This window comes from Octopus sinensis, linkage group LG21 (genome assembly GCF_006345805.1).
Source record: "Octopus sinensis linkage group LG21, ASM634580v1, whole genome shotgun sequence".
Lineage (NCBI taxonomy): Eukaryota > Metazoa > Mollusca > Cephalopoda > Octopoda > Octopodidae > Octopus > Octopus sinensis.
The window spans coordinates 430,690-440,689 of NC_043017.1; the positions used below are offsets into that span (position 1 = coordinate 430,690).

The 10,000-nt window shown below is 41.3% G+C and overlaps 1 protein-coding gene across 2 annotated transcripts in view; it reads left to right on the top strand.

Moving 5' to 3' along the window:
* Positions 1–10,000, top strand: part of LOC115223043 (growth arrest-specific protein 2) — a 97,614-nt gene that overhangs the window by 31,935 nt on the left and 55,679 nt on the right. The window contains exon 1 of one of the 2 annotated variants that reach the window (XM_036511990.1): positions 5,129–5,336. The exons of the other annotated variant lie outside the window; for it this stretch is intronic. The gene's annotated coding sequence lies outside the window, so the exon portion shown is untranslated. Of the gene's footprint in view, positions 1–5,128; positions 5,337–10,000 lie in introns of those variants that run through there. 2 annotated transcript variants of the gene reach the window in all.

Sequence of the window (10,000 nt, forward strand, 5' to 3'; positions counted from 1 at the left end):
TACCAGTCAAGTACTGGGGTCAGCACCTAAATTTGTAGTTAAAGGGCTGGGGGCTGGCGCAGTCGTTAGATCGCCGAAAAATAAATATTTGACTGAATATATTCCTATTTATTAGATTCTGAGTTCAAATCTCGCCACCATCGACTCTGCTATTCATGATTGACAAAATAAAGTAACAGTCCACTGCTAGGGTCAGTGATTGTACTTCTCCCTGCTGGGTCGCGCCTAAACTGGGAATTATAATTAAAGGTTGCTGTTGTTATTGTGGACGTTTTTAACAAATTTAAGTTACTATCGAGAACAGCAGTCAATGATCTTATTATTGTTGTTGTTGCTTAAATTCAGCTCAGCCTTGTGAGAGTGAAAGAGTAAGAGAGAGAGAGAGAGAGAGAGAGAGAGAGAGAGAGAGAGAGAGAGAGAGAGAGAGAGAGAGAGAGAGAGAGCAAGTATATGACCAAAAGCGATTTACCTGTAATAATACTATTTTTATTAGACAGTTTATCTAGGAATACATCATCCTGATATGCAGGGCCGTCTTAGAAGCATTAATAGAGAGTAGTAGTTTGAGGAAGGGCTAATGGGATGATGATGAAGAGGAGAGGAAGGAGGAGGACAAAGAGGAAAGGAGAAAGTTTAATGATTGTCAGGGCTGAAGAGGCAGATTTAAAGGCTGAGGTATGAATATGCCAGAGATGTTGCTATTGTTGTTGCTTCCATATTTGTTGTTGCTGTTGTTGTTGTTGGTGGTGGTGGTGTCGTCTTCATTGTTGGTGTTGTTGTTTTGCCCTCAGGTCAATCTATGATATGGGTGTTAGAATTCCTAAAACATATATAAGCTAAATTTCGTTTTTGGATTTGGTTTGCAAGATTCTTTATATGAGTTCGTGTGTTGAAGCATATTCTGTTGTGTTTCGGGAGAGTCATCTTCTTTTTGTGCCTTATAATGTAACACACTCACCGGTAAAATTTCCCCTTATTTCTTATTTTTATTTTCCTGAAATTTTCATTGCGTCCTGCAACCTTTATCATTTCCAGAGTCAAAACTATTGAAAATGTTGCAAGACGCAATGAAAATTTTAGGAAAATAAAAATATGAAATAAGGGGAAATTGTACCGGTGAGTGTGTTACATTATAAGGCACACAAAAAGAAAATGACTCTCCCCAGACACAACAGAATATTAGCTAAATTTCTCGCAAAATCGCAGCCCCTCGTCTTGCAAAAGCAACATCAGCTTATAAGAACCCGGGTAAGTCAGGGATCTGAACCCTATAGTATTTTTTTTTTATTGAGAGCAAGCCACAAAGTACTTAAATTAAAATTGGGTACTTGGGCTCTTGGGATCTCCGGCCAACTGCCGAGCATGCCCATGTCTTGCGCTGGCCCAAACTGATGTTGCTTTTGCAAGACGAGAGGCTGCGATTTTGCGAGAAATTTAACTTATATATATTTTAGGAAATCTAACACCCATATCATAGATTGACTTGAGGGCAAAACAACAACGACGATTACCACCACCACCACCACCACCACCACCGCTACCACCGCTACCACAAGCGACAGCAATAACAATAGCAACACCTCTGGCATATTCATACCTCAGCCTTTAAATCTGCCTCTTCAGCCCTGACGATCATTAAACTTTCTCCTTTCCTTTTCGTCCTCCTCACTTCCTCTGCTCTTCATCATCATCCCGTTAGTTCTTTCCTCAGACTACTACTCTCTATTAATGCCTATTACTGTTGCTCAACACTTGAACTAATTATCAGTTTTGCTGCTGCTGCTGCTGCTGCTGCTGCTGCTGCGGTAATTGGTTTGTTCTCAACAGTCGCTGCTGCTGCTGCTGTTTCTGCTGCACTTGCTTGTTAGACCACTTCTGCTGCTACTGTTGCTGTTGCTGAAGTTATAGTCCTTGTTGAATATAAAAGAGTTTGGTCGGGATTTATCATTATTCCCCTTTAGTAAATAAAATAAATCATCATCATCATCATTACGCTGGGGTACAAATATACCCATCATGACCACCCTTCTGATTAGGGTACACCTGGCACATGCATCACAGCCATATGTGCGTGATGTGGTGACCCCATATCAAGATAAACAGCGCATGGCCTTGCAGATCTGGGGTGGGAGCAGTTAAAATATTTTCAGGTTCAGTAACCCGTCCCACTCAAAAGGTCCTTGTATAAGGGCAGTTTAAGGATGATGGAAGAAGTATCCCTATTTCCAGTGGTGAATTATTCAAACCCCAAAGAATCCCTCTCAACACATGGCTATGACGCTCCCCCACTACTCCTACTCGTGATCACTGATGCACATATCGTCAGCCACTAAAGGACATGCTCAACTGGTTAAGGTCAAGCAACGGACAGGCAAATCTACGATATTAAGCACAATATTTGCCGTAGCTCATCTTTCACGCCAAATATTGCTATTATTGTTATTATTAATAGTATCTTTATTTTATTATTGTTGTTAGTCCTACGGTAGTTGTTTTAGATTTATATGCCGCCCAAAGTTTGAAGCATAAACTTTGGCCTCACACATACACACAGACACACGCACGCATTATGGCATAAAAGTTTGTGCCAACAAGAGGTCAGTATAGAGAGTGCTATCCGGATATCGGATATGTGATACACAGAGGTTCTCAGCTTCCTTTATATAATCACACATAAATAATAAAAGCCCCCACACCCACAAATAATATTTATACATATATATATATATATATATATATATATACAAGCCAAAGAAGGAGTTTAGCACGTTTAATGACCAGTTGCAATTGTTTCGGTAACACCCCCGTCTTTGTACCCTTCCAGTATCTAAATATACACACACACACGCACACTTATGTGTGTGCGTGTGTGTATTTATGTGTATGTGTAAACCTACTTGGTATACATATAATCATGTCAAGTTTACTTATTTCTCTGATTTAAAAAGAAAATGATAAAACCCCGTCATCGAGTTTCGAACCTTATTGGTGTCTCGTCAGAGATGTCTACAGCATTCGACCAATCCCAGAGAAGCAAGTAGCCAGTCTGTTTATCTACGCATCACATCTGATAGCTTCCGCGAACTGGCGCTACTAATTTGCATACCATTATTGTTTAACACTTTGCTTAATTGCTTAATATCAGCAGTCTGTGTAGGTATGTTTTCATGCATATATATATATATATATATATATATTATATATATATATATATATATATATATAATACATGGAAAACATACCCACACATACACGCTCATACACGCAGAGGCCACCACCTCCCCACTCACACACATACACATACAAACTGGGCCACGTGATTCGAGACTCCGGTTACAGTGCTATCAGCCAGTTGTTTGCTACATCGTATCTTGAATATCGAATCGGTTTTAAGAGTGACAGCGTTTACTCTATCGACTGATTTCAACGTAACACTGCTTAGAGTCAACACCAACAACGAGGACTTCGACAGATGTGGCACCAATATCAACAACAACATTAACTATAATATTGGTTTCAGGTTTCGACACAAGGCCAGTGATTTCGGGTGGAGGGGGTTAACCGATTAAATCGAGCCCCAATGCTAATCTGGTACCTGTTTTATCGAACCCCTAAGAGATGAAAGGTAAAATCGAACCCCGGAGGTATTTGAGCATTAACAATTATATTAACAACGACAACAACAACAACAACATGCGTACCAAAGACTATTAAAACAACACGAAAGAACAGCGAAAACAACATCAACAATAACAACGATAATAGCGCCGCCGCCGCCGCCGCCACCACCACTACACCACCATCTCCACCACCACCAACAGCAGTAACAACAGCAACAACATCTTAGCGTCAACACCAACTCGCCACCACTGCCGCCACAGCTATAATCTCCACCACCATTAACTACGACAACCTCCACCACCACCAACAATGATACTTCCACCATCACCAACAACACCAAAAGCAACAACAGCACACCACCACCAGTACCACCACCACCAGCAGCAGCAGCAACAACGACAACATCACCACTGCCAACACCACTAGGAGCAACATCAGCCAAACCCAAAACAGCTGTAAAGATGTCAGCGTCTTCGTTGCTGGCTTCCATGACGTCGTTACTAATCACAGACCGGAAGTTGTGTAGTGGGTGCCATGTTGGTTGTACCTAGTACAAAGATGTGACACAGTAGTGAAGAGTGCATTGAGGAAAAGAAGAGAAAGAGCGCAGTAAACACGAAAGTAGAGGTGTACGAACGAGTCAACGAGACGCTGGGTCTATGTGGTCGCTGGATGGGCTAGAAATAGGAGTTAAATTCTCTCAAACCAAATAACGTCTTAATAAAGAAAAAACGAAAAAAAAAAAGAGAACCGAAGGATTCCTCGGACGATATTTTAAGAAGAGGTAGCCACGATTGGAAAGCTTTTGATCAGCATAAGTGTCTGTTGAATTTCGCGGTTGGATGATCTGGGGTCGAAACAAAAACTGTAGTAACATCTGCAACAACAAGAACAACAACAACAACAGTGAAAGCATTTATCGTCCGTAACATCGACACGTCTGGCGACAACTATAACAATAACCTCCATAACAGCAGCAACAACTGCTGCTGCTGCTGCTGCTGCTACTACTACTACTACTACTACTACTACTACTACACGACGACTAAAAATAGTAGGACAGTTGTAATAGTATATATAATAGCAACCACCACCACCACCACCATCGCCGACACCCCACACCACTAATAACAACAACAAAAGCAGCGACGGCGACAAGAGGATTATCTCAGTAACTGCCATTGCGTCTTGTTTACCACCAACTCGGAAAACCATCACCACCAACACCACCACCATCAAAAACCATCACCACCAACACCACCACCATCAAAAACCATCACCACCAACACCACCACCATCAAAAACCATCACCACCAACACCACCACCATCAAAAACCATCACCACCAACACCACCACCATCAAAAACCATCACCACCAACACCACCACCATCAAAAACCAACGCCACCAACACTAGCAACAACAACAACAACAGCAACAATAACGACGAAATCGTTGCCTCGACAACACCAGAATCAAACACGACACCTCCACCGAAACAATACCACCAACTAACAACATCATCAACTACTACTACTACTACTACTACTACTACAACTACTAACTGCTGCCACCAATACAACTATAACAAAGACAACACCATAAAAGAGAAAAAAAACTGTTTGGATATCTTACTGGAGTGTCCCCTATTAGTTGACCAATCCTTCCGCCACACCGTTTGATAATATAACCATGTACTTAAAGCTTCAAGGCTCTGTAAGTGTTTTCTTTTTGTAGTTAGTTTCTCTGCTTTTCTTTCTTTATGCCTAGATTTTAATGAAACGTGTATATTACTGGTACCCATACTTTTGTTATTGCTCTTGGAGCACTTTGGTGGTGATGGTGGAGAGGGATGTGTATGTGTTTGTGTGTGTCTGTGTGTGTATGTGCGTGTGTGTGTGTGTGTGTGTGTTGGGGGGGTATTGGATCTTCGTCGTTCAACGGTGACGATTTACTTGTTTGATCTACTAGATTACCTGCCCCTGAATTCAGTTGATTGACAGACGCAGCTGTGACAAGAATCTTTCTTCCCGATCATATGGTTCTGGGTTCTGTCCCACAGCGTAGCACCTTGGGCGGGTGTCTTCTACTATAGTCTCAATCCAACCAAAGCCTTGTAAGAGGATTTGGTTAACGGAAACTGAAAGAAGCACGCCGTATATATACATGTGTGTGTGTGTGTGTGTGTGTGTGTGTGTGGTGTGTGTGTTTGAGTGTGTTTGCGTCTGTCTGTCTCCCCTCACCACTTGGCAACCAGTCTTGGTGTTTTTACGTCACTGTAACTTAGTGGTTCGGCAAAGAGAACGATTGAATAAGTACTATGCTTAAGAAAATGAGCACTAGGGTCGACTCATTCGGCTGAAAAGACCGTAAAAGAAATTCTTCGAGGTGGTGCCCCAGCGTGGCCGCAGTCTGACTATTGAAATAAGTAGAAGATACGTAACAGTGTGTATAGTATGGCTGTATATTTTAAATGAAAGATTACAATCACCTCAGCGGGCTTCTATGCAGTTTCCGTCTGCACTGTCTCATAATATATGGAGTGATCCAAAATGCAACGCAAAGGGGTCGAACCCACAGCATAGACGTTGCTAAGCAAACCCCTTAAGCATTCGGCCACCATACTGTATAATTCATTGTAGATAAAATGGAATGGCCCCAAAATGCAATGCAGTACTGTCGAACCCGCAACATCGACGTTACAAAGCAAACCCCTTAAGCATTCGACCGTATTGCATAATTCACAGTAAATAAAAAAAAATTAAGATTTGTTGGCGCCCATTCTGCCTAAAGGTATTTTATTTTAAAGAAGGTATTTGCGCATATTTAGCTTTTTTTTTTTTGTTTTTACTTAGTCTGGAGTAAGGACCAGAGCTGATGACTCTTGCAGCTTCTCTGAGACCCGTGAGTTCGATGTTGTAAATGTTCTGTTTGAAATGTTGTAGCTGAACACCAGCAGGAAAGATATGAGCAAGGAGGAAATTCCAGTGAGATAAAGTTCAGAGGAAGAGAAATTAGGTATAATGGTTAATGCAGGGAAGAAGTGGGTTCCAGTTTGGTGGAAGTAGGAGACCAGCCAGCTCAAAGGTACAGGGGCCATTTTAGTGATGGTAGAAAAAAAAGTCAGAGAGAGGAAACAAGATGACTGTAGACCAGAGTGTGGTATTTGTCTGTTGTGATTGAGGACCACTCAGTTGAGTGACCCCTCTCTAAGTTCGTTTCAAGATGTGTGTATGCCTAACTGTAGCACTGCCTTACATGTGAAAGCATTACTCCATTGTGGTCCCCACTTGATCATCGTAGAGTGTTGGCAGCTGTTAGTGGGTGAAATATTTTCTGTACGTAAAGGAAGAGTCAGTCTTTGCTATGCAGTCCTGGCTGTAATAAAAGATGTACTTTCGAGGCCCTGGTTTCGAAGCGACTTTCAGAGCACTGGGTGAATACAGGTCATGTTTAGAGTGGGTGTGATGAGGTGGTATTTTTTTCTTTTAATAAATGAATAATGCTTGAATATCTTTCGTTGTCGTAAATTTAGTGTTGGTTGGGACTTAAAGTTTTGGAGTTTCTAAAACCAGTGTTTATTAATACTTTAAAGTAGGGAAAAAAAATATTAAGAACTTTTTGCTTTGAAATGAAGCATTGTTATCAAGATTTTATATAGAAAATATCTCTATTTTTTTAAACTTTAGTATATATATACGACAGTCAAACATAAAGGTTGTCCTTATTATCATCGGAGCATTGGGTTCAATACTACCCAACCTGAAAAGAACATTTGGAAACTTTAGAAATACCCTACAGTCTAGGTATATTGCAAAAATCGGCACTACGTGGAACTGTATGCGTAAAGTAGTGTCTGTCTGAGGTCCTTATTGTGACTTGACAGACAGTACAAACCTCCGGTGGACAATATCTACAATCAACAACATCACGACACTGGATACTGTGCGACGTCTTAAATAATAATAATAATAATAATAATAATAATAAGGTTCAACATTTTGTGTAGGAGCGTTAGTGGATTACGTTGATCCCCGTTCCCCCCAGCGCTCGTCTGGTACTTATTTTATCAACCCCGAAAGGATGACTGACCATAATAATTGTTCCAAAGTTTTACAGAAAGCCAGTAACTTTAAGGGCAGTGGACAGGCGATAGCAACGGTGCCAGTACTTAAAGAGTACCTTAATTCATGGACGCTGAAAGGAATAAAGGCAAAGTTGATGTCGGTGAGATTTGAGCTCAGAACACAAAGAGCAGGAAGAAACGCTACAAAGTATTATATCCAACTCACTAACAATTCTGCCAGCTAGCAAAAACATGATGAAATCCGCTCATCAGGCATAGGTCCAAGAATCCACGTTGGTTCGGCGCTTTTAAAAGACCAAATATCTTATCCTTAACGCATGCGTGTGTGTGTGTGTGTGTGTTTGTGTGTGTGTGTGCAACAATTATAAATAACACGAAGACGAGGTAAAAAAATGTGTATTAGGTTTATGCGCAGGAAAGGTAGAAGGAAAAATCTTTTAGAATTGTCGAAGAGAGAGAAAAAGTGTGGAGAGAAAAGAGCAAACTTGTCTCTATTAGATGGTCACAGCATGATGGAATGACTGGAAGTAGGAGGAGGTCGCTTGAGGCGTGAGTGGTTGGGGATCAATTGAGAAAAGTGACTTGGGGCGTGAGTAGCAAGGGAAACAACAGTCCACCTAGCATGTCTGCGACCACATGCGAGCATGTGTACGAAGCTAATGTGCATAATTTGTGTTTGTGAATGTGTACACGTGTGTATGCGAGTGCGCTCGTGGTGTCCCTGTTTTGTGCTTGTTTCTGTCCAGGTTTTCTGCTTATGTTTGCATTATGAAGTTATCTGACATTTGTGCATGTGTGTATGTGTGTGTGTGTGCGTATGCACGCGCGTGTGTGCGTATGCATGCGTGAGTATATATGTGAAGTTGTCATGTGCGTGCGCGTATGTCTGTACACATGTGGTGTCCTTGTTTTCTGTTTATGTACGTGTGTGTGTGTGCATATACACTACGTGTGTGTACATGAAACTACTGTGCGCATAGATATTGTGTGTCTGTGCCTGTTTATGTTTGTGTGTGTGCGAGTGTGTGTGTCCTTGTTTAATGTTTTGTCTATGCGCGTGTGCATCAAGCTATAGTGTGTGCCTGTACTGTGTGTGTTTGTGCGTGTGTAAATATGTGTATGTGTGTGCGCCCGTGTGCGGTTTTCTGCTTGTTCGTGTGTATATGTGTGTGTAGGAGAATGCTATGCGTGTCATACTGAATAGAGTTGTTTGATAGAATAAATGTGACAAAATTGTGGGTGTAGAGAAGTGTAGGCGAGTTATTAGGTTCCTGCTACAATAAGTGTGAAGATGGTTAGCACAGGGGCCCATAATGGAAGTGTATTTACTAGTGTGTATGTGGAGTAGTGAGAAGGCGTGTGGGTGGGTGCATGTATACGTTGTTTGAACGTGTTGGTGTGTGTGGTGATGGGTAATGAATTCAAAGTGTTGTGTAGGCGTGTGTGGATGGTAGAAGTTGAAGAGACTATAGGAAAGTAAGAGGTGAGTAGTGGATGTAAGTGTGTAAAGAAAGGGCTTAAATGAAAAGGGGTGGAGAATTGAAACCGTTCGGGACTGAAGTATGGAGAAAGAAGATTAATTGCTCAATGTATGTGTGTGTATATACAAACATACACGCACACGCACGCACGCACACATACACATACAGAATTATGTATACAGAGAGAGAGAAAGAGAGAGAGCGAGAGGCGGAGGAGAGTGATATAAGGTTCTTAGTTCAATTCTTCAACAGAGTTGAGTTCAATAATTGTTCCAGCTCATTCCTCTGAAAATGAGTACCACCCTAGTTCTGGGGTGACTCTTTTTCTATTTCCAGCCACCACATCCTCAATGTCCTGTTGGCCACCAAGGGTGGAATAACTAAGACGAAGGCTTAGTTATTCCACGCAACTACAACTATTACCTGAGGCACGCTGCGTACTGTCAGGCCATACTCGCATGAGAGTGTCGGCTAGTATTCTTTCTTTCTTTCTTTCTTTCTTTCTTTCTTTCTTTCTTTCTTTCTTTCTTTCTCTCTCCCTCCCCTCTCTCTACATATATGTAAATGTGTATATACAGTGTTCTGTGAATAGACTGTCGTCTAAATTACGCAAAAATGAAACTAACAAACATCTCCTTTTAATAGATATATTTACCAAAATTACATAAAAATATTTTGACACACTAAAGAGTAAATTTATTCAATAAAATTGCCATTGGTTTCAACCACAGCCCCCAGACGACTTCGGAATCTCCTGTAATACTTCTGGACGGTCTCTTTGCTTAAGGAGGTGAACGCTGACATAATCCTTG